The sequence below is a fragment of the Anser brachyrhynchus genome (assembly GCF_964034855.1).
Source record: "Anser brachyrhynchus genome assembly, chromosome: 11".
Taxonomy (NCBI): Eukaryota; Metazoa; Chordata; class Aves; order Anseriformes; family Anatidae; genus Anser; species Anser brachyrhynchus.
In genome coordinates, this window is record NC_137706.1 from 15,687,536 (window position 1) to 15,711,230 (window position 23,695).

Sequence of the window (23,695 nt, forward strand, 5' to 3'; positions counted from 1 at the left end):
TGGCTACTTGCACTCAGAATAAGCAAAAGGGTAACAACTTATTTAACGCCCTCTCAATCTGTCTGCTCAAAGGCCTTTTCTTTGGGTATTTACTGCAGATAAAAGGCTCTGGGATAACCAAACAAATTGTTGGTACTTATCCAAACTGAATGAAATCTGAGAAACTCTCCCCTCTTTTCTTGTGGGTAAATCCTGGCCACGCTGAAATGAAAGGCAAAATTCCTGTCGGTTCAATGGGGCTTTCGTCATTCAATCCCCATGTTCCCGGCACTGACTCTGTGGCCTTTTTCTCACGAAGAATTGTTCAGAACACGGAGGGGCCCCGGCACCAAGTGTGCAGAGCGAGCAGGGGCAGGGGAAGGGGGGCTGAGGCAGGATGCTCGGCTGCCCAGCTGCACCGCATCATGCCTCAGCAAGTAGTCAGGGTTTTGGGGGGAAACTGCTGGGCCCAAATGAAGATATTCACAGGTTGCAAACTCTCAGGGCTGGCGAAATGCTCCCCAGGAACCGGTCACTGCTGCGTGCTGCTGTGCTGCCTCTTCCCATGGAGCTCTAGCGCATCGCTGTCTGCGTAGGGCAGCAGAAACAAACTCCACGTGTTCTGCAGATGCACCTTCCTTTGGCGTGTAAACTCTGGTGCTCGTCACTGAATTAAATGAAACAGCCTAAAATAAGAATCTTGTATACAGTGGTGTACCGCTTTATACCTTCAAAGTATTTTATGAGCGGTAATTATTGATTCATTAAAATAACATGCGCATCCTTGTTCTGCGCAGGGCAATGTGTGAAAGCAGTATTCACCTTGAATATTAATGCATGAATCATTTGAACAGTTTACAGCTTCAGTTCAGATAAACAATTAAATGCAATCCACGTCTTGTTAGAATAAATGAAATACTTAGTGGGGAGAAAAAAAAGCCATCATTTCTAGTCAGGGCTAGGAAAAAATCAGAAGGTATGGGAATAGGTTGGAAAAAAAAATATGTTTTGAGCATCCAGCTCCGTTGCGTGTGCAGAGAGGTGGGGAAATCACTGAAGGCAAACATCTTCCTGAGGCTGCCTGATGCTGCCCGTGGCCAGGCAGGCTGAAAGAAGCACAGGATTGCCTTTTCAAAACATTTTTACAATAGGTCATCCTACCTTCGCTACTTGCAGAGAATTACAGAGGAAAGGCACTCGGTCTAACTTCAGAGGAGTCCAAAATGAATCCTCTTGCCAGATTTTTATGAGGTTGCTGTCGTAAGTGATGCTGGTGTTGCAGTAGAGCCTGCAGGGCTCCAAAAGCCATGCAGATGCCATTGCCACTGGACAGGCAAAAGTGATGTCCTCCCCAGCAAGATCTCCAGCTGGGCTTTAAACCATGGGGAAGCAGCCAGGGGTGCCAGAGAGAAAGAGCAAGGAGAAATGAGATTACACCTCATGGCTGCCCAGTGCTCGCTGTGGGTAGAGACTGTCAACAGCCATGGGCAGCGGTGGTCCCTGTCCCTGGGCTTGTTCCCTCACCCATGTCCTGGATCCGTCAGTACCTCCTGTACTGATGGGGTCTGACCACCAGCATCCTTGGCATGGTTGTTCCAGCTGCACCAGTGTAAAACAGCCAGAGGACAGCTACCCTGAACTGGCTCCCATGGGTGACAAGCATGGGAGATGTCCAGGAGAAATACAAGTTGGGGAGATTTTAGGGCATCCTGAGAGAACCTTTAGCTAAAGAGGTCCAGGGTAACCCCAGGAAACATGGACGGAACCCAGAAGAGGAAAATCCATCTCTAAATTGTGAGAAAATCAAGGGCATCCTGCCTGGAAACCCTTTGTTTGATCTCCTCCCTTGGCACCCAGGTTAGGGGCACTTTGGGCATCTGCAGAGAGGCAGAATACTGACTGGGGACCCAAATCCTGCATTTCCAAGAAGCCCAGACCCAGGCCTTTATCTGAACAGTGCAGCTTGGAGCATCACTCTTTTCAAGAGTCCTACAAAAATTCAGTCGGAAGATAAAAAGCTCTGCTTTAATATAAAGGCACATACAGTAACGAGCTGTGCTGGGAAAGCTTGGGAGCGGACTTAGTGCTCGGTGGATGGGATTAGCAGGGGCTGCAATTGCTTTTACAGCCTGGCTTCTCATTAACCCTGTGGTGTGCCCAGGCCCACAGCTCCTCAGCAGCTCTGCACCAGCACTGCAGGACTGGAGATGGCTTTTAAGATGGTGAGTGAGCCCATGAAAACTTATTTCTTATCAGCGGTGCGAATGCAGGGCAAATCAGCTGGCAGTTTTCCCAAGGTGAAGTATTTGCCCAGCTGTCTGGCCAAAATCTTTCTTATCCAAAAAAGGTTGTGAAGCGTCTTCCACTAAAAATGTAAATGCCCAAAGACCTAGGTAAACAATGAAAATATGTGTACACACAGAGAGATTTGTCCAACAATCACATTTGCAGAGACAATGAAACTTAAACAGATTTATTTATCTTGTTTTCTTTCATTGTCTCTAGCATACAGCTGTGCACAGCGTTTTAAAGTTCCTTTGATCGAAAGCCTCTACTATAGTTATTAGAAATAATTCATTAATTGGATGCTGTTGTTTTTCTAGGTCTTCAGCATCCTGGGTAAATGCTCCCCACCTGCTGGGATGTACGTCGGGACATCTGCATTCCCATCTGCGGGCTGCATCGTCCCAGAAACTGCCTCCCTGCATCTGCACGAGGGGATGTGCACCACGAGCGGTCCTGGTATATTGACTAACGTCTGGGTGCTTTCCTGACACAGAACAAGCAGCTTGGGGTAGATATCATTCAGGAGTTAGAACTTAGCAAATATTTTTACAGGCAAGAAACCTTCACAAATGAGAGTGGTTTTGTGATATTCAGAGCAAACACTGAAGGAGGACCGTTTCTTTATATTACTCATACTTCATTCGTCTTCGAAGAGAAGAATAAGATGAAATACAGAAATTGTCTGATTCTGGTGTTTCTGGATCAAAACTTCCCCAGCTCTGCCCCTAGCTACATGGCATCCAACATTTCCTGAAGGTGCGTGAGATCCAGCTGGGGCACTCTGTCACATCCTCAGGATTTGCTGTGCATGAAGATACCCAAGATTCCCGGGTGCTCTGGACAGATATCAGACAAATAAATTCCAACTCTGTGTCTCCAGCCTGCTAATTCCAATAAGGCAAATTTTTTACTTGAAAAAAGCATAACCAGAAATTGAATTTTCACAAGCATTCGGAGTGTTTTATGGAAAGAAATAATCACTTTCTTCCAATTCCTACTGAAATGTCTCTCCTTGCAGATCTTGCCCCTATTTCCCCCTCCCAGACATTACACATTCTTTGGCTTGATAATTGGTTTGAGTAGGGCCAATACAACCAACCTGCTCTGACAACCATTTGCAAACTGATCTCAGTTGCTGTCCCCAGCCTTCTCCAATTAAAGAGGGAGGAAACCACCTCCCACAACAGTTCTTTTAAGGACCAGTAAGGGCACCTGTAATCACCTAAGAGCTCTGATCCATGAAGCATTAGCAGGAGGGCAGAGTGCTGGGGCAGAAGTTAGGAGGACTGCAATCTTTCAGCTCTGGTGAGTTACTCTCATTTATTCTTGGAAGCTTTTCTAACAAATTGTTTTGGCTAGGTGTTTTTCTCTCTTGATATTGGTTGAGCTACTTACCACCTTTCTGCATTTGTGCATTATGCCTGTGCTAAGAAAAGGAAAAATGGTGGAAAAAGGATTTTCCTGAGCCCAGGGTGGTGTCAGTGTCTGCTGGGGGCTAATCTGGAGACAGCAGTAGCTGCCACATAACTGAGAACTGATAAGCTGTTACTGGGGGGCCCTGTCCTGCAGCAGGGCATCTCACCAGGATGCGTGTGTGTCTTGTGTGCTGCAGTTTTGGGGCAGGTTATTATCAGCAGTGGAAATGAGATGTGTTTTTTGTTAACGTATAGAGGTGTGAGCTGTAACAGTTTCAGGAGAGAGGCAGATGGCTGCTGCATCCACCACTGAGTATGCTCCAAACGGAACAGGAGTGAAAGCTTCTTGATGCATGGATTTAAATTGGGTTAGTACCTTGTACTCAGCCTTGAGCCCCCTGTGCCCTTGCACACTGTGTGTTAGCTAGGCTCCTGTTGTGTGAGGTGTGTGCACGTGGTCAAAAGAAAGACCTCTGCATACTATGAAAGGGGAAAAAGTGTACAGATCTGCCTACAACTTACTGTAGGTACTGGTGCTGCAACAACAGCACGGTGTTTGGCCCTGACCTCTACTGAAGTAACAAGGTGGGGGTTTAGAGATCTGAATTCTTCTGTGTCTCAAAGGGCATGGGGAAGTGGAGCATGGATAACACCAATGCTAGAGAGCATTCAAAGACTGCCACATTAGGAGCCTTATCTCTATTTCCAGGTTATTCTACTTCTTAAATATACTTTGCTCTGTTTTGATATCTTCCTTGGAAGGTAGCCTTCCTCCTGCAAAGAAAGCAAGCAGTGCTTAATGTGTGCCCTAATGAAATTGCTCAGCCAATTTCTCTGGCTATTCCTTTCCAGTAACCCATTGGTCACAGCTAGGGTGAAAGCCATGTTTCACTCTACTTTTGTTGTCACCAGTAACAAGCCATAGAAGCTGCATTAACAGATCAAATGATGACCAGCTGCTAGATGTAAAACCTTGGAAGGGGCAGGTGATTTGAGTGTGCTGCCTGTAAGTGTTGAGCATCAGGGAGATGTGCTGGTGTGCTTGCTCTGCTGGGTGAGACATCAGGCCAGAGTGGTTGCAGAGAATGGATGTCTCTGTCCTGGAGACCCAGATCCCGAGATGGGCAAAAGGCTGGGGGATCTCTGTGCTCCCCTGCCCCTTGCGCCATCAGGATAGGTGCCTTGTCAAGCTGTTCAGGCTGTTGTTACCTGACTGTTTTTTCTCATGGCAATGATGATCCTGGAGCTGGTGTTAGGGCCATGCTTCTCCTATATTTTCCTTGTGCCATGGTGCTATGGAGAAATGAGGTCAGGCCTCATGTCTTCATTGGGAACTGGGGGCTATAAGGCACAAAAATACCTTTTTCTGCTCCCTTTTGGTCTTCCCTGCCTTCCCTGGCACTGAAGCCTGCAGACCTGCTGAACTTCTACTATATTTTCTTCAGGGGGAGAAAGCTTTTTAGGTTTCTTTATGGGAGCCCTCATAGCTTTTATAATGTGTCAGGAATAATTAAGAAAAATGAGAATATGTGCCTCACCACAGCAACGAATCAGTGCAATGTGAAGTACCTAATTTGAGGGGGAAAACAAAGACCTTTGCCAAAGTTATTTATATGCTCCTCAGCATCAATATTTCTTTCCTGCAAAGAGGTTGCACTTCCCTGAGGACAGAGGCAGGAGGAGATGGTCCTCTTGGGGATGGCTCATAAATAATGGGCTGGCTGGCTGCTTTCTCAGTAGTTCAGGTATTCCTTGTGATGGAGGAGGTAGAAAGTGTGTGTTATGTCAAATCTAGTCTTGCCCAGCTTATATATTGGGTGCCCCCTCTCTGTTCCCAAAGAGTGTGCCTTCAGTCCTTAGAGGGGTGATCCCCCCAGACCAGAGACCAGCTACTCTGTGTTGTTTGCCCCAAACAGAGATGGTATGTAACAGTGCCAAATTAATTCCCTGTTGAAGTGACCCCTACTACTCATCCTGAATAATAAAGCCCAGAGGAAGAAGGGGGCAATGAAGGCTTCTGGACGTCTTGTAAAAGGGGGAAGACTTCTCTATCCAGCTTAACCTTACAGTTTGCTCAGAGATGTTAATAGGAGCCCCTTGAGGGACGCTCTAGAATTCGGACTGACCATCTGGTTGAACCCCAGCCCCCATTTCAGATACCTGTAATGAGGTGCCAGGAGCTGCCCTGTGTTGCTATTGCACATGGAGCTGTTTGGAGGGGATGATCAGAGCTAGACCTGGCTGTCCTCGTAGCCCCTTCCTAGGCAGCTTCTGTCACATCCCACCGGCTGTTATAAATGTGCTAGCTGCAATCAGTCAGATGAGCATTTCATTATAACCTGCACAGCTCTGCTCAGCAAATTATTTCTGAGTCCAGAGCAATAAATAACACCTGTCTCTGCTCTGCCGAGCACCCTGTTAGGCTGCTGTGCAGTGCCTCTGCTTCCACTAGAGCAGGAGAATCCTGGACCTGCTGCTCTCCAGAGGTGCTGCCCTCAGCAGCTATAACTTGGGTTTGTTGGGATCCTGACAATGGGAGCCAAGGGTTGTTCTGTTCCTCCTCTGCAGGCTCTCAGCTGGTCTGCATTGTACTGGGAGGATATCAAAGGAGGTATAAAACATCAGCCCTTTTGTTAACTTAGGCATTTTCTCCTCCCTAAAGGAATAAGTTTGGGAAGAGTAAATTCATGTTTCAGTAGTTCTTTTAAGCACGGAGCAATGTGTGCTTTACACAAAGTGTAATGCAAAGGGAAAGGGCAGCAAGAGGATTTATTTGTGTGTACAAGATGGATTTGACAATAGAAAGTATTGACAAAGATTTTATCTGAGCAACTATTTGTGCCTTCTACAAGCAGATCCATCCATCTCTGCAGAACCAGGCAGCTAAGTTTGTGTTGTCTGAGGGAACCTAAATCACAAAGACAGCAAAAGGAGGGAGGCAGAGACAGAGTTCATGAAATTCTGAACAGGCTTTTTGCTGCTCAGGTGTAGTTTAAGACTAAGGTGATTTTGAAAGTGTTGTGTGTGTTGAGTATGTAAGGATGTGCAACAGAAGGTGAAAAACTAGGTCTGCTATTTTCTGGGGGGGGAAAAAATGTGACTTCAAGTTGTCTGGGAGAGGATGAGAAAAGAGCAGGGTGAGGTTAGGGAGCTGGAGTAGATCTGAATAACTAGCACCCTATAGTTGTCATTACCATGTGGGGCAGCTCTTCTGGAGCTCTGGCCACTTGTAGGGCCCTGGTCCTGGTAGGGGTCACCCTTGGTGCAGAGAGGAACAAGGAGCAAAAAACCTTCTGCTTTGCTCTTATGCAGTAAAGGAATTTTCTGATGCCAGGAAACAATCTTAATGCATTGATGAAGTGACAATGTGGGCATGCATTTTTGTCATCCAAACAGGAAACACAAATGAGGAGGGAGGCTTAGGGTGTGACTTAACATTGCATCCAACCAGGATCATGCTGCTGCCCATCACCTCCCCCTTCCAAATCCCAGCTTCACCATCCCCCTGCTTTCCTTTCACCTACTCAGGGCAAATTAGGTCAAGAAACTGATCTCCTGGAAGGGTGCTCTTTTTTTCTCCCCCCTCCTGTCAGATCAGGTCACTGAACTGCCTTGTTCAGGCTCAGCAGCCGAGTGCCTGCAATGCTGAGGGGCTCTGACAGTGCAGGAAGCTCAGTCTTGCCCTTCTGCCATTCTGCAAGGTGACAGGCACCTGAGGTGGATGCTCATCTGCCAAGGCAAGGAGCAGGTAGATGCTCTGGGGTTAACGGGAATAGTGTGAGTTCAGGGCATAGTATGTAGTACATGTTTGGAGGGAATTGTTCTTTTTGCTCCATGCTTTTACTACTTGCCTTTTTCCACCTGAGGAATCAACCCCACATATTGGTTTTATCCCTATGTAGCTTTGCCAGCAGTGACGCATCTCCTCAGGAGACTTATTTTACAGCACAAATCCCTAGCAGGAAAAAATTAAGAGCCACAAAGGGACCAAAGGAGGGTGGGTTCAGTAACTCCCCAAGCCGGGGGGTGGAAGCTGTCAGGCTTCTGGAGTGTGATGGAGAGGGGAAAGCAGGGTGCTGGCTGCAAAACTATCCCTGGCCGCAAGAGGGTGGCCTAAGGTGGCACTTATTCCAAAAGGCGTTGTATTTTGGAATTAGAACAAGCTCTACCAGTTTCTGTGACTGTGCATTTCCTAATTCCAGCCAGAAACACGAGCGTTGGAAAATACGAAAGGCTGATTTAGCTGTTGTCTTCCTGCTGTGGTTTGCAGATCAAGGGATTTTTAGATGGCTTATTTGGACAAGTTTTGCATAAGCTTTCAAACTTTCTGGGTGCTTATCAGCATGATGTTAGCTCCAGCAGGAATGAAGGATGCTCAAAATCCTAAATAGTCAGTGAATTGTTCATAATCTCCAGCTGAGCAACAGTGCCTAAGAAGCTGTTTGTGATCTGTAGTGCTGCAGAAAGTGGGATGCTGTTCTGCTTCCACATCTGAAAAGTGAAACACAATGAACAAGTTCCCCTCATTGGAGAGAGAGAAGAGGGAATGCAAGTTTCCCTAAACATTTTCTCCTATGCCTTTACTTTGTTAATTCTGTTACCTTAGCTTCTGTATCACATCAGGAAGCCTGTCTGCACATGGCAAAAACCACTAGATTTTTCACACTTTTCTTAGCTTTTCAAGCATAGCTGCGGTTAGAGATGACTTCTTTTTGTATTGAATCAACTGCTGGAAAAAACTTTTGATGGGTGCTAAGATAACAGATGTCAATTGCATCATTATCATGGGCTTTGTTACTTGTGAGCTGCAAAGAATATCCTATTGTCCCAAGGCTTTGTTAGAGGTTGGTCTGAGAGTAGAAATAAGTGTGTATTTTATATTGAACTTGTACTTTTTAGTGCATTTCTATTCTATATTCCTTTCTTATCAAGAACAGCTATCATTACAGCTGATGAAAAAGCTGCAGAGATCAGCCTAGCAGCAGGCAGCCTGTAGTTAAGTGGAAATGAGGTGTTTGCAGGGGAGGGTGACCTGGGTGCATGGACGTCCTAGTTTCCGAAGGTTCACAACAGTTAGCCAAGATGTGTGGTGTCTGAGGGCAGCTGAGGTGAGAGATCCTGGAGGGAATACCAGAGGCAGGGGGACTCTGGGAACTGAGACCTAAGCAAGAGAAATGGGAGGTGCTGGTGGGTACGAAGCAAGATATGAAGTGAGTTGTCCTCCTCCACCAAAGGGCGATGGTTCAAATGTCAGCTGTGATCTCGCATCCTCCACGGAGCTCCCCAATCAAGCAGCTTTACACCACAGTGCTTTTGACTCTAATGATGCTCACAGTACCTCTCAGCTGCTCCACAAGGCAGCTAAGGCAGATGTTCAGACCCAGGAACACAGTTTTTCTGCAGGGGGTTAATTTGCTGCCTTATTGCTTTATTTTTTCCATTGTTAGAAGGAAGTTCTGACTTGCAAAGCAGAGAAGCTATTGCATGCTCTTGAAGGGGACAGTCCTGGAGGGTGTAGGTTAGGAGACTGCTCCCCATGGCTCTACAAGCAGCTGCAGCCTGCCCAGCATTTCCATGCCTGTGTATTTGCAGGGCTACGTGCTTGTCTGGAGATTAGCGGAGGGCTGATGAACAGAAGCTGAAGAAAAACCTGGGTAGTCATTGTACCAGGGAATCTGACAAAGATGACTAAAGCAGAACAGGTTCTGTTTCTAATTTCCTCCTTCAGTGCTTAATGATTACTAATGGAGAGGCACTCCCCTGGAGCCTGGGCTCTGAGCATCTTCCCTGCAGCTTGCAGGGCCTTTCTATTTGAGTTGAGCTGTGTGTAGCTTCAGCTGACACACTAGTCAAGATTTGAATGCTAAATGCTCATTAGTATGGGTGATGATGAGGAAGATGCCTCCAGCTTTCTTTGGTTTTCTCCCCTGGGAAGATGAAAGAAATGGATGTTAGTTTACATCCACATCTTGCCAGCCCTGCCTCATATTTTGGGGCAGAATGGTGGTAAGTGGAAGGCTTAAAGTGATGTAATTTGATGAAAGTGTCTTCCCTAAACCACAGCGAGGGGGATGTTGCCAGTGCATTGGCTCTGTTTAGTGAGGAAGGATGGAGGGATGTTTGCTCAAACCAAGCATCACAACTGGATGCCCTGGCCTAGAGCAAATAACTGCAGCTGTGGTGCCAGGAGAGGAGGAGCAGGAAGATCAGCAGCTGCAGGGCTGGCAGATGGGCACCAGCAGGGCAGCTTGGGTTTGTACTGATCCTCCTGCAGGGCCGGACCCGTGGTGGTGTTGTGCAAGCGGAGCAGGGAGGTCAGAGGGGAGAGGTGAGGAATTATCCTTTTTTCCTGCAAATGTACACCTGTGACTCCCCATGTCCAGGAGGGGACATTACAGAGGTAAATGGACTCTGAGGCCCTTGGAATGGAGCTTCAGCTCCACCCTTGCAGACACCCTGCAGCCTCAGTCAGAGGGAAGCTGGCGTTCAGCCCTCTGATTTGGGGTGCAGGTTTCCTCCCTAACACTGGCCTGACCATCTTCTCTCCTCAGAGATGACTGAACAACTCCAGGCCTTCAAACAGTCTGGATCCTGAGGCAGGGCAGCGTTACGGTATTTCTCAATGTTTTCCCATGAAATCTCCTCCCCAGATCTCCAAGCTGCTCAAGCAGATTCCATTTTAGGAGACAAGAGATGATGTTAGAAGGGGAAGAAAACCCAACAAAGTGAGCATTATGTCCCCAGAACTTCCAAAATTAAACATCTTGCCCATTTTGCTTTTTGCCTAGGTGTTACCCAGCACTGCTCTCTTCATATTCAAATGCGTGTTCATGCCCTACATATCTATTTTAAAGAACAAAATGCAAAGCAGATGTAAATGTGTGGTGATTGCACTGAATTTCATTGATCTCTGTGCTTGCATGAAATGTGAATTCATGCTGAAAGAAGCTGAATTATTACTCAGATGGTCATTAAATACCTATGTGTTGCAAATGCTGCTTTTTTCAAGCATTTCAAACCATTATTGTGATTATAATGTCATGGATCTTATTCAAATTCACATAATTATATATTTCTTAATGGGATAAGAAAAGATAGCAGCAAGAAAAATCTTATGACAAAACATACACAAGTGGCCAGCTGCCTTTGCTTCTTCAGCACAAAGGATCCTGCCTCTTTTATTTAAAACTTCTGTTTATCTGTAAGTGAACCTGCTGCAGGATTACAATAATTCTCTTTCAAGGGAAAACAATAAATACGGTATCAGCTGACAGATGCTGTCCTTCCTGGCTGCGGTTTTATATCCATTATTTAATAAGATAGACATGATGTTCAGGAGAGCTGGGGCGTTGAGGTGTAACCATATTGTTCTGCATCACAGAGGAACCACCAAAGACGTTAATGGAGGAGGAAAGGGGGAAGCATTTCCTTTGGGTTTCTGGTGTCTCATGCTTCTGAGCACAGCCAGGACTTTGGAGGAGCCCCGCTGGATATGAAGACTGAGATGCACAGGGAGCTGCTCAAAAATTTGTCAGTGCATCTGCAGCAAACGTATTTTCTTAATGCTAATCAGAAACCCTTTACATAAGGTGAAGTTGAGTCAGGTCCTGCTCAGATGCTGTTGATACTCTTGCTTAGGAGGAGGCACAGGGATGAAAGTATTGCTCCTGTTAGTGGATAACAGCTCAGTTGGTGGACAACTGGATCAGGTCCATGCTGGAGGCATCAGCTGAGAAGACAGGTCAGGGAGCGTGGCTCACTTGAACATTAGATGTCCTTCTGAAGGAGCCAGCAGAAGGTACAGTGGGGCTCTCTTAGGGCTGGCTGGGAAGCTTCAGAGAAAATGGAGCTTGGAAAACAGCATGGATATGGAATATGTACTGATACTAGCTTTAATAGTCAATCAGATACAGTGACAGTTAAGAAAACTGGGCCTTTTTGACCAAAGAAGTTGTGTTTTTCAGCAGAGATTTCCAGCTATCTGAAGTTAGGGAGGTTTCTAGGTCCTGGGGAAAAGAACAGAGTCTTGTCTTTAGGAATTGGGCTGATACTAGCAGTTTGATCCAAATAGTCTTCCAAAGTAGCTCCTAATAAATCCTATGAGCTGGTGTGAAACAGTTCTTGGATCTGAAAGACAGGGATGTTCAGATACGGACTACCTGCTGAGTCTGAACTCATGTCTATACTGGCACAAAAGGAAAACCAAACCCTTAACTCAGGCAGGTCAGATCAGTTTCAGATGCAGGCTTTGTGCCTGGTTACTGGCAGATAATGTTGCTTTGGGTCCCTTACCAGCAGAAGTTATCCTTGCCCATACCACTCCCAGCCTTACTGTTAAAGCTGTCGCACCCCAGTTGTGCTGACTTCCTCTGGTTTGGCCTTAGTTGCTAACTAGTCTTCCAAATACCTGAGAAATGAGGCAAAGGATTGCAAGTTAGAGGGTCAGTGCCCTCTCTTTAAGAGGGTGAGGGGGTTAACACTTAATAAAAATGTTCTGTCACCATAGAAAGATGCATCCTTATCTCAGGAAGCCACATATTCTATTACCCTGGAAATGACTGATTGACCCTAATGAAGCTCCATGGGGAGAACATACAGCAATATGACTGGCTCTGGTTACCTTAGCAACTCTCTCCTTGAGAATTTGGAGGCTAAATTTATATAAAATTGGAGATCTAAAAACATCTGACAATATTCCAACAGAGAAAAATGTTACCTGCAGAAATTAACCTTGATTAAGAGGGGTGATGTTGCTGTAATTGATTAGGTGTGTGCCTCCAACAGAAGGACTTTGAATGCTTATTGTTGCTGTGACTCAGGGTAAGCAACAGGCAGGCTCTAGAGAGGCCCAAAGGAGCATCTGATGCAAACCAGTGGGGTGGCTGATGGAATGAAAACCAGCAAGATGGGGAGAAAATGCCTCCACATCATTTGGAGCCATCCCACTGTGAGTGGTGTTAGCTCTTGCAGCCCTGTGGCTATATTGCTGCTGTTTTCTACCTCTGGTGTTTTTCTTTAGGTTAGAAACTTCCCAGCTATCAGACAAGGTCTGTTGCTTTGCTTCTTGAAGCACCTGCTCGGATCTTGACCTAGACTGGCAGACCTGAAGATTGCTGGTAATGAATACAAACAGCAGACCAGCTACCTTTGTAATAAAGTAGTCATGTGCTCTGGCTTATGTGCTGCATAAAAATGTATTTCCCTGGATGTCCATGCAGATATAATCCTATGTTTCCTAATCATTAGCCACAATAATGTTGCATAACTTGAGGAGAGGACTAAATACTTCTAATTTATCAGTTTTTAGCTTTTAAGTGCTTGGAGTCTGTAGACAGCTTTACAGATGTAGATCGGCAGCAGCAATATATCAATATCTTTAAAGCTGATCTGGACTATTTCAGGTTTTTGAGGCCTGAAGCGGAGGTCAGTCTGGCCTGGCTGGGGTAAGGTGCAGAGATGGAAGAAGCCCTGAACTCCCAAAGGTGAAGCGCAAGCAGCTGCTGGCTGGGAGGAGGACTGGGAGCCCCTGTGGGCCGCTGGCAGTGGTGGCTCACTTTACTTGAGGAATTTGTTGCTGGGGGAGGTCACCAGGCCAAATACTACAGTTGGGTTTTAAACAGGGCTGGATAACCTCATGATGTCTAACAACATTTGCAGCTCTGCAAGGCAAGCTAATGAGGTTAATCAAATCTTATGCTTCAGGGAACTGCCTTGCTGGGCTGGTTTGCCCCAGCCGGAACACTGCAAAACGGTGCATTGTGAGTGTTTAACGAAATATCGGGAGTCTGCATCAGTGAGCAGCTTTGCTCTTAAGCAAGAATGGTCAAGGGTTTGATCTGATATGGAAAAATGGACTATCCCTCATTTGATTTCAGTCAATTGCTCCCTGAAATGCAGCCATGCTGGCCTCTATTAGAAGAAATCAGGGCAAATGTGCAGCCACTGAACCCTGGTGAATTAACGGCTATACTTCAGTGCTCTGTGATAAGTGAGGATCTTAGAGTCCCTGTTGTACTTAATGTAATGCTTGTAGGACAGCGTTTTCCCTCTGTACCTTGGTTTCTGCTTGGTCAGAAGCTCAATAAGACTGGTAGGCAATTAAAGGCTCACACAGGAGAGGCAGGGCTGCACAAGAAAGTGGTTGTCCTCCATCTTCTAGTGAAGCCAGTATATTTCAATTTAAAAGGCTTCCCTCTGGGGCTTACAGACCCCAGGAGGGGATGATCAGTGCAGGTAATGGGGGCTTTGGGGATGACTTGGGTGCCCTGCAAAGTAGAGTAGATCCTGTGCTGTGGAGATCTGGGGTATTATTTTTTGACAAGCCCCTGCCTTTGTGATGTAATGGATGGAAGATGTCAGTTTATGCCAGTCTTTTTGGTCTTGTTCTGATCTGTCATAATGGGTTTATACAGGTTATACCCATTGACTTAATGATTTAGAATTTATATTCTGAAAATTAATAGCAGGAATCAGTTGACTGCATTTGTTTCTTTCCTTGCTACTCAGCTCCTGGGTGTGATGCCTGTAACAGAGCTGAAAGCAAGTACAAGACAATCTGGCTGCTGAGCAGCTCCGCTTCTAGCCTGCTTGTTTGCACGGGGTTATTATGGCTGTCTTCAAGGGAATCTAGAGTGAAAATGCTCCTGGCTTGACTGCAGCATGGAGCCAGGTGCTTAGGCTAGGTTTGGCTCTTCTGCTTTATTGAACAGGGTCAGAGCCCTGGGAGATGGAGGAGAGCAGAGCTGGAAAGCAGCACACATTTCTGTATGCTTGATGGTGTCTTTCCTTTGTCCTTGCATCTTAATCTCTCCATCTAGCACTTGACATTATACTGAAGCCTGTGTTACTGATGGTCTAAAAAACGCAGGTTTTCCATGGACTTTTCAATATTCTGGCTGAAATATTTAAGTTAAGAGCTTCTAGACTTAAGTTATGTTGTCCTCAATTTACAATAAGCCAAGGCATATTTAAAGTGAAAAACAAAAGGAATTAAACACTTCACATGTAGTAAGTCTCCTTCTTTAAGTTAATTCAAAAAAAGAATTGCAGGTTTGGGGCTACAGATGCTTTCAATATATCACAGTAATTAGCTGTTCACATATTCAATTATTGTTTAAATGTAAAATAATAGATGTAATGCACCTTCCATTCATGGAAATGTAAAGTGATTACAGCTTCCTTTTTTCCTCAAATAATTGCATGATGACCTTGCAAGGTAATATTTTTGAGGATTATGGGGGAAGATGACAAAGAATTGCCCTCTGCATCTTTATGCTGTGCTTGGGAGTTTGTAGAAATAGCACTTGATGCTGACCTTTGAGTAACCTGAACCTGTGGTGAAATGCAATAATCACCTTCAAACTGCTTTTATTGTATGATTGCATGTATGTATTAGCTGTACATATAAATAAAGTATTTAAATATTCTATGTAGTTGCTGTGCAAGGTCAGGCTACCTGGTGCATCCAAATTAACCATCTACTGTGCTCTTTCTCAAGTGGTTCTTCCCCAGGGGTCATACTTGCTGGCTAAGTGTCCCAGCAGAGTTGTCTGACCTCTGAGAGCTTCTAATATTGTGCCACTTCAAAACCTGCCTGCAAATCCTTCTCGAGTGGAAGAAGCTAAAGAGGACTGATATTTAGAAAAAACATCTCAAAATACGAGGTTAACTGATGGTTAACCCACTTGATATGGAAAATTGTTGCCAATCAGGACTGACAGGAAGGTGGTGGCATATCCGTGTGACATCTTATGGCACTGCAGTGGATGATAGTCCTCTGTCAACACTCCAGTTCAGAGGCAGCAACCAGTCACAGGAATTTAGAGTGGGGCTTCTCTAGGTGTTTTTGAGTCAAATGTGAGGTTACCAGACCAGGTCTGCCTGGCTATCGATGAATATGAGGATAGGTATAATGTGTGGTATTAAACCGTTATGGCAGTGTCTTCTTTTTGGAAGAGTAAGTTATCAAGTTAGTACTTCTGGTAAGGGAGGCAGTCAGCCCTTCCTGGGCGGAGTGTGCTGTAATTGCCCGGTGTGAAGGTCTGGAGGCATCTAAGCCTGGCTGTAATGGGAGCAGCATAACCTATACTTTGTGATAATGTGTACTTACAGAGATGGATGGCTTGAAAAGAAAAGCGTTGCAGATGGTCAGACAGTCAAGGACCCGATCCTGCGTTTTTATGACATAGTTTTTGTCCTGTCCAAGTAAGATACCATCTAACCAAGTAAAATATTGCATCTGCTGATGGAAGTAGGGGGTAATGAAGTCCCATAAAACCAACAGCCAGAAAACTGCCGGATCTGTTTTCTGCTCAATAAAACCTGGTTAGTGTACAGATAATCAGGTATCTGATCTCTTGCTAGCCTTGATGCTTCTGGTGGTTGCTTTAATCACATTTAGCAATGAGATGCCTATCTGTATGGTTCAATACCAAGTTGAGCCCCATCAAACAGTCCAGTAACTCATCAAGATCTTTGTTTGCAAGGGGCTCTTTCTGTACATATGCAGAGCAGGTTTTGGTGTTTCTTTCCAGCATCAGGAATACACATGGTGTCCGTCACCTTCCAGCACACACTTGTCACTTAATAAAAGGGTGTGGAGAAGCAACCTGAGCATAATGAAAAGCCCTGGATAAAAGGAAATTGAAAATGAAAGTCCCTGGCTTTTGGAATTAAAGGATGAAAAAAATATGCTGGTTAGTTTATTCCCCCTAGGCAAGCCCTCCAGCCTCTTGCAGCCTGCACTGTAAAGAAGCTTACAGTAAAATATGCATTTCATTTTATTTTCTCAAGAGGAAGAAGGATGAGTGAAATGACCAGAGAAGAGGTGGATGAGGAGTGGAGCGGAGTCCGCACTTTCCATTATGTTTCATTTGTCAAGCTAGTTAGTCTTGCTGCAGAAATAATCTCAGGTTCTCTGGCCTCTTTTCCTCTGGACACCTGCTGCCCTTTGCAGTAATTTAGCTCCTTGCCTTGTTTGTTCTCCCTGGGAGGGACAGCAGAGGGTTTTGTCGTGCGGCTGGACCCTCTGCTCAGAGGCTGAGTCCCTGCTTCAGTAGCTTGAGGTCCCTGCTGCTTCCACTGGAGAGGTAAAGATTTTATAGATCTGTTGAACCAGCATCTGAGGAAATGTTTGCCTAGGTGTGTTTTCAGGTAGCTCCTGTCAAGCCATCCTTCACAAGGCACATCTCCAAAATTCTGGATAAATCTACAGAAACTGCTAGGTTTTACATGTTCCTGCACTGCCTGCTTTCCTAAGCTGCCATGTGCATCTTTTATACAAAGAAAGTGAGTAATTGAGCCATGACTTTTTCTTTCTCATGGCTAATAGCATTTCCCCCCATACCTGTCTTTAAGGTCTGCTCGTGGTGAATGATCTGCAGTCGGGTTCTGCTGTCTCTGAGTGCCTGTGTCCACCCCAGGCTAGAGGCATTCCCTAGCCAAAACTTAATCATCTTCATACTCAAATATGAAACTGCTGTGCTGTTGGGGGAGGTTAGAAGCTGCTGCTTAAGCAAAAGCAGACAATTAGACATTTTTGGTAGGGACATGAAGTATATACTTGTACCTGTGCTCAACTCCCTGCAGGGGCTAGCTTACAGTCCAATTAAACCATTACAAATCATTAAACTGAATCTTCAGCATCCTCTGGGTTCTCTAAATTAGTATTTACATAATTCTCTAACTTGGAATAATGAAGATAAAATAATCTGATGCGGAACATCCGTTTCAAGCATATGAGAAGATAATTTTGTTTTATTCCTGTGTGCAAATACTGTCTTGTTTGATAGTGACAAATATAATTCAGAGGGTATTTTACCCACCTGGCATTTAGAGTGAATAGGACCTACTTAGTTGGAGAGGCAGCATCTTGGGGGAAATATTCCTCTATAAAAGTCCATCACCCTGTGGTATGCTCATTAAGAGAATGAGGTGGCTGGAAGATGTAATTTCTGGAAATGGCCCATGCTAGACTTGATCGCACAATGAAGAGTGAAGGCTGGGGTGAACTTGCTACGTCTAAAGCCTGGTAAAAGATAATTTTGCTTTTTGTTTTTCTTCCCAGTTTACCAGTTCACATTGCCCTTTAGAACAGAGAAGTCCACTCTTGCAGAGGCAGAACACTTCCTACAGATTTGTCAGATTGTCTTGGTGGTGTTCCCCCATGCCCCAGAACTCTTGAATAGTGAAATCCCATAGGCTTCCCATGAACTTTGCCCATTCACTATATAGAAGTAAAGGGACAAAACTTGTTCTAAAAGCTTTATTTCAGCTAGAGCTACTGAGTGCTCAGTGTTTTGAAAAATACATTCTTCAGCTGACAACTTGATGGCTCATCCCATATAGGACATGCTTAAATGCTTTATGAAACAGTGAATGGCTTAAACATCTCAAGTGCACTGACGAATACAGAATTAAACTGGATATTAAGCTGTTGCAGCTCTGGCTGTATACCTTGGCATCATGGCTGGAAGTGGCCTGCTGTAGGGAACAGAAAGCCAAACCCCCAAGCTCCAGGGCAAGGCAGCTACCTGTGCATGTTCATCAGGTGTGTTCCTTGATGCCAGTGAAGTTGATGATTTCAGGGTAAATATATTGGATTCACCCAGCTCAACCAACAGACTGGCACCTCCCAGAGGGACAGGCACCTGGGACTAGCTGATGCTTCGCTATTCTGGGAGGACCTGTGCCTGCTGTCAAGTGACAATGTACTGCAATTAGAAGCATGGTTTCAATCCAGTGTGACCTTGCTGTGTCACAGCCTGTGAGATACCCTGTGAATCACACAATGGTCATTACCAGAGTTAGGCAAGGGCTTTGGGTTTGTTCTGGGTAATAACATTACCACTTATCGTCCCAGAGACTCCTCAGCTTTGGAAAAGCAAGACTCAGGGTTCCCTCTGGTGTCCTTCGCTAGGCCTTTTATTGTGTCTTTTGGGCACATTTTATGATGATCCAGCTTTGCCATGATTACTGGTGGCTCATAATGGCCTCAAGGCTTTCTAAGCTTGAATAACGTGATGTTTTGTTTACAGCATCTTTGTGCTCAAGATCTCGAGGGGCAAATAAACTAAGACTGGAGTGATGGCTGTGATTTTAGTATGAGGCTTTCCTGATTTTGTTTTCAGGGAGATTTTCTTACCTAGTTTTTGAAAATAAATTTGATTGGTAGCATGTGTTTATAGATGTAACATTTAAAGAAATGCTGCCCTTTGGCAGAGGTGAGGAGCCCACAGGCACAGAGCAGATGAGAAAAGGGGCAGTATCACCTTGAGAAAATGGGAAAGAGCACTTCTCATTCCTATGGGGTAACTCTCCTTGGTCTCGTTCATCCAGGTGGATTACAGCCCTTGGAACAGCATGCTCCCTGCTTTTAATTTATGGAGAATTTGGCATGCCTGTGGAAATCATCATTTGCTCAGTCTCGGAAGATGCAAAGTCTGGGGATTCCTGGGGCAGAGATGTGTCAGCCCTTGCCCCTGGCTGCCTGCTCCTCTGGGGCAGCTCGGGCTTCCCTGCACCGTGCCTCCTAGCCTGGCTGGGGGGAGAACTGGCACCAGAAGTAATAAACAGAGAAAGGAGTTAGTTGTCTGGAAAGAGGAGTGGGAGAACCCTGTAATTGATGTTGAAATACTGCATGAATGTGGAAATGTGATCTGTCTTCATCTGAGCTCTTTCAAGCCACAGTTTTAGGGCTTTTAACTTTTCTCCCAAAATTCCTCACTTAGATTTTGATAAGTTTCCAGTACAGGAATGTCGTCTTTGGCAAAAGGATATGTTTTAGTAATTCATCAGCAATGATGGTCTTTCCACCAAAACAATCTCTACCCCTAAAGAGGTCCATTAAAAACCCTTGAATTGCTGCAGCCTTGAAGTTTCAAATCCTGCTGTAAGATCCCACTCCTGGCTTTTCCTTTGGTGGATTTGCCTGAATCTGTTGCACGCCCTGGGAAGGGTGCTCAGGCCTAGCTGCAAACACCAGCATCGTGCAGCTCCTGCTCCCTTGTGCTTCTGTTGGGCAGCCACGTGCAGTACAGACCAGGATACCCCTCACTGCCTGTGTGAGCTGATCAGAAAGTGCTGGAATCCTCTCCCACTCTGTGCTTGCTTTCAGGGAGTAGCAAGAAATTTTTTGCACAAAAAAGGGTGTTTGTTCTGTGAGAGGGGCTGTCAGTGTCCAGACAGAAATTAACATGAGTTTTTAAGCTGTTCCCATTCACACAAAGGCGCTCTTTCCCACCTTCCCACCATGTCAGGCACCTCCTGAAGGCTGAGCACTGAAAAGAGTAGCACTGTGGTGAAACAGGGGAAGCTAAGCCTCCCATTTAGCTACAATAATTAGCTCAGAAAACAAAAAAGCACATTTCCATCCTGGAATATGTCCTGTGTGACACGCTAAATAATATGTGTGGCTGACACAGGTCATGTGGGTGGAAGATATGCTGGCTTAAATGGCTAAACTTAACTCCTGTGCCAGGACATCTTTCAAGGACCAAAACCTCAAGTCCTTGCTCTTTTTAAGAGTAAAAGGATAGAGTAGACTTCACATCCTGCTTTCCTGAATAAAATAGCATCCTAAAGCAGCGAGATCCTGTATTCCAGGAGTGACCTGTCTGACCCAGGATGTCTGCTGTAGAGGCCACAGGGTTTTGGAGGACTTTTTCCTAACAACAGATGAAATTCAAAGAAAGCCCCTCACTTGTAGATGTTTGGCTGAAATTTCTCCCAACTGTTCAAGGAAGGAAGCCAGGCCTTAAGAGGAAAAGTCTTTCTTTGAGTCATGTTTCTTCTACTTCCTATAGCTATTTTGGGTGTACAAAGGGGGGTGGAGGGTGGGGGAGCAAGCCTGAAGTTTGTGTTAATGCAGCATCACTAATGCCACCAGGAACTTTCCATTCATTTCGGTGGAGGCTCTTATCACTGTTTCACTTCTGCCTGCCTCTAGCACTGCAAAGCAAATTCCAGCTTTACGGGAAGGTGTGTTGAGCTCAGAATCCTCTTCCTGGGGAATAAGTGGGGACTTTCCATTCAGCTTATATCTATTGTGACTTTTTACTTTGTCAGTGAATAGGGCAGTTCTGGGCAGCCCCCAGACTGTATCCACAATCTTGTGTAGTTTATGCAGGGACAAGGTATCACTGCCCTGTACTAACGTGCAAGGCTATAGATGTAAATCTAAAACATACTGCAGAGCTATGGCTGTGGTGTTGAGTGTTTTGCAGTAGCAATCCAAAAATCTGTAGGAGTGTTACTAGTATAGGAAACCTGCGGGGGGATGTATGAGGTCTGTGTCTGAGAAGAGGTAAACTTGCAGTTGTAAATCCCAAGACTGTTCTTTCATGTCAAATGCTTACTTGTTTTCCTCCAAAACCAAACAGACTGCCTTGCATTGCTGGGCACAGCACAGACCTCTGGGGTTGTGGTTACAGAAAGGGACATCTGCAGGATTTTTATCCTGAGCATTTAAGATAGTTGTGGGATCTGTTCTGTTTAGCTCTGGGTAGCTTCCCTCCCTCTTGGTAACTTGCTGACTGCTAAGGATGTGTGAGAAGCCTGCAGTGACCAGCTCATTCCCATGCACTACCCAGAGCTTTTGTTCACCTTGCTGTAATATTTCTCACCTGTCCTGTGCTGCAGATTCAGTGAACTTGTATGGGGGTCAGGTCTGCAGCTCCACTTATGTCAGACAACAAAATTGTTGCAACAGAGCAGACTCCTAAATCACACAATTGCTCTGATAATGATTTAGGGAAGGTGACAACTAGATCTCTCATCTCCCGAGGTTAAGTATCTTAGAGGTATTTGATTGCCTTCTTTGTGTGAAAACATTTTCTTCCTTTCTAGAAAAATCCCAGCTCCCTTCTGCATGCAGAAACTCAAAATACTTCGAGGTTTGCTTATTTCCTGCACGTTCCTAGGGAAGATTGACTACCTCATAGTGTGCGTGATGTTATCTTCTTTCTACAAGTCACACCGTGCAGCACATGAAGAACCTTGCCCAAGATGAGAGGAAGACAGTCCTCAGGAGTCCCAGACCCCTGCTGTTGATACAGAAGCAGCCTCCTCTCTTAGTAAGACTTCGGTTTTGGTTTCATGGAATTCAGTTTCCAAAAACTTTTGGCATTTAAATCTGCTTCCTTGTGTGGAAAGTTACAGGCATTTTAGCTGTGAGGGCGTGAAAGAAAAGGGAATTCAAGCAGTTGGCTGCCCCCCATGCCATCCCAATAATATTTTTATTGCCCTGCAATATTTAAACAGCTTAAAAACTGTCAATGAACTGCTAAGAAAGCCAGAAGTATCTCATTGCTTGAGCTTTAATGAGTCTTTTTTCCCCTAAGGCACAGGACTAAGGCTTTCTAAGGCTTGTGGCAGCCCCAAGCAGCTGCCAGTTCAGAACTGTGCAGGTAACTTCTAATAACACTCCTACTTCTCCTTGGGAAAGGAGGGTGCTGGGCAGTGCCCCTTTGCTGGGATAAAACCCCTTTGCTGCAGTGACTGTGCAAGGCTTCAGGTGTCTGTGCAAGATCTCTGAGCAGCCACGTGCAGTTGTGCTGAAGGAGGCAGCAGCCAGGCTCCAGGGCTCTGTTCTTGTGGTGTGCTGGGGCTATTTCTGCCCCCCACAAAGCATACAGAAGTGGTGAAGCCAACCACAGGCTCGTAGCCCTTGGAAATGTCAGTCCCAAAGGTCAGAGAGGTGGAAACCTCACCCTTCCCAGGCTGCTTTCCTTCATTGTCTCTGCTTGTGTGTCCAGCAGTGGGGCTTATCTCAGAGGAAGGGGTGGGGAGGCTTTTGAAACAGCTGATTCCCATCTGTTTTTCTTGCTGTGGGGAAAATGTCATACCTCCTTGCATCCTCCCTGCTGTTGGGGTGTTTCTGAATTGTTTGTGAGAGCCTGCAGGAGGCTGAGTGGGGCGGGATGCCCAGGGTAGGGGCATCCCCTCAGTTTCTCCCAGGAAGGTGCAGCTCAAAGTAATCTCTGCTATAAAACCAGGATCAAGGTGGCTTAAAGAAAAAGCCTGCAGGAAAGTGGTGGTTAAGGGAGAGCATTAAAAGAAGCCACTGTAAATCATGCCACCAAGTGTAATGTGATCCAACTAATCAGCTGTGTTAATTTGGGAGGCGGCATATGGGCAATGGGAGAGGAGCCCTGGTGGTGCTTGAGTTCACTCCTGGGCCACCTCTAGGTGTTTCTTCCCATCATGGGAAGGACAAGTGGGCAGAATGTTCTTGGAGCCGCTTGATTTTAACTGGGGGGAGCTGCTTGGCTGGTTCCTCAATGGCCAAAAGGCAGCACAGGTATGTTGTGTGCCTGTTCTGCCTTCAACCCTGTTTCCAGGTCACTGAGATAGCCAGAACCCCTTATGAGCATCACTACAGTACACTTTCAGCAAGCCCAGGGTCTCTAAGAGGCCAACAGCATATAGAAGAGTACAAGAGAGCAGCTGGGTTATACCCAAAGGTGGCCTTGCTTAGAAAGCTCTTGTCACGGCTTAGATCCCTCAGTCTTAGGGAGGGAGGATGCCAGCCTAAATACAGACCTGACACTGATGGGACTGTCAGTGCTGATGAATTCCTTTTGGAGCTGTCTCACCCACGCAGCTCCTTAGAGGACACCTTTGCTTCCCTGCCCTGAGGTGGTCCTTACATCTGCATCGTGATTACATGCATCACTATGACACCCGAACCCCTCACTTCTATAAGGCTTATAAACAGCAGATCCCAGTGAGTTTCGCCTGATGCCAGACTGGATTCATGTCCTTAGCTGGGCTGCTGACCCTCAGGGTAGAGTCCCTGTGCTCCGTTTCCCTAGTACATAAAACAGCATTAATATTTCCAGCTCGAGATGCAGCAAATCTTCATTTTTGTTTCAAAGGTGCTCTGGGACCTTTAGATGAAATTCACTGTTCACAATTCAATATCTTTGAGTTCTGTCATTCTTTTTTTGTTACATTTGTTCTTCTTTGTACAGTAAGATGCTTGCTTGGGCTCTGCTGAATAAGAGGTGCATCTGTGG

The 23,695-nt window shown here is 45.6% G+C and overlaps 1 long non-coding RNA gene across 3 annotated transcripts in view; it reads left to right on the forward strand.

Annotated features, from left to right (window-relative positions):
* Positions 1 to 2,745: 2,745 nt before the first annotated feature.
* The window catches only part of LOC308176265, a 49,759-nt gene continuing 28,809 nt past the window's right edge, over positions 2,746 to 23,695 (forward strand). For all 3 annotated transcript variants that reach the window (XR_013938191.1, XR_013938192.1, XR_013938193.1), the window contains exon 1: positions 2,746 to 3,570. This is a non-coding gene — a long non-coding RNA (uncharacterized lncRNA). The remainder of the gene's footprint in view (positions 3,571 to 23,695) is intronic.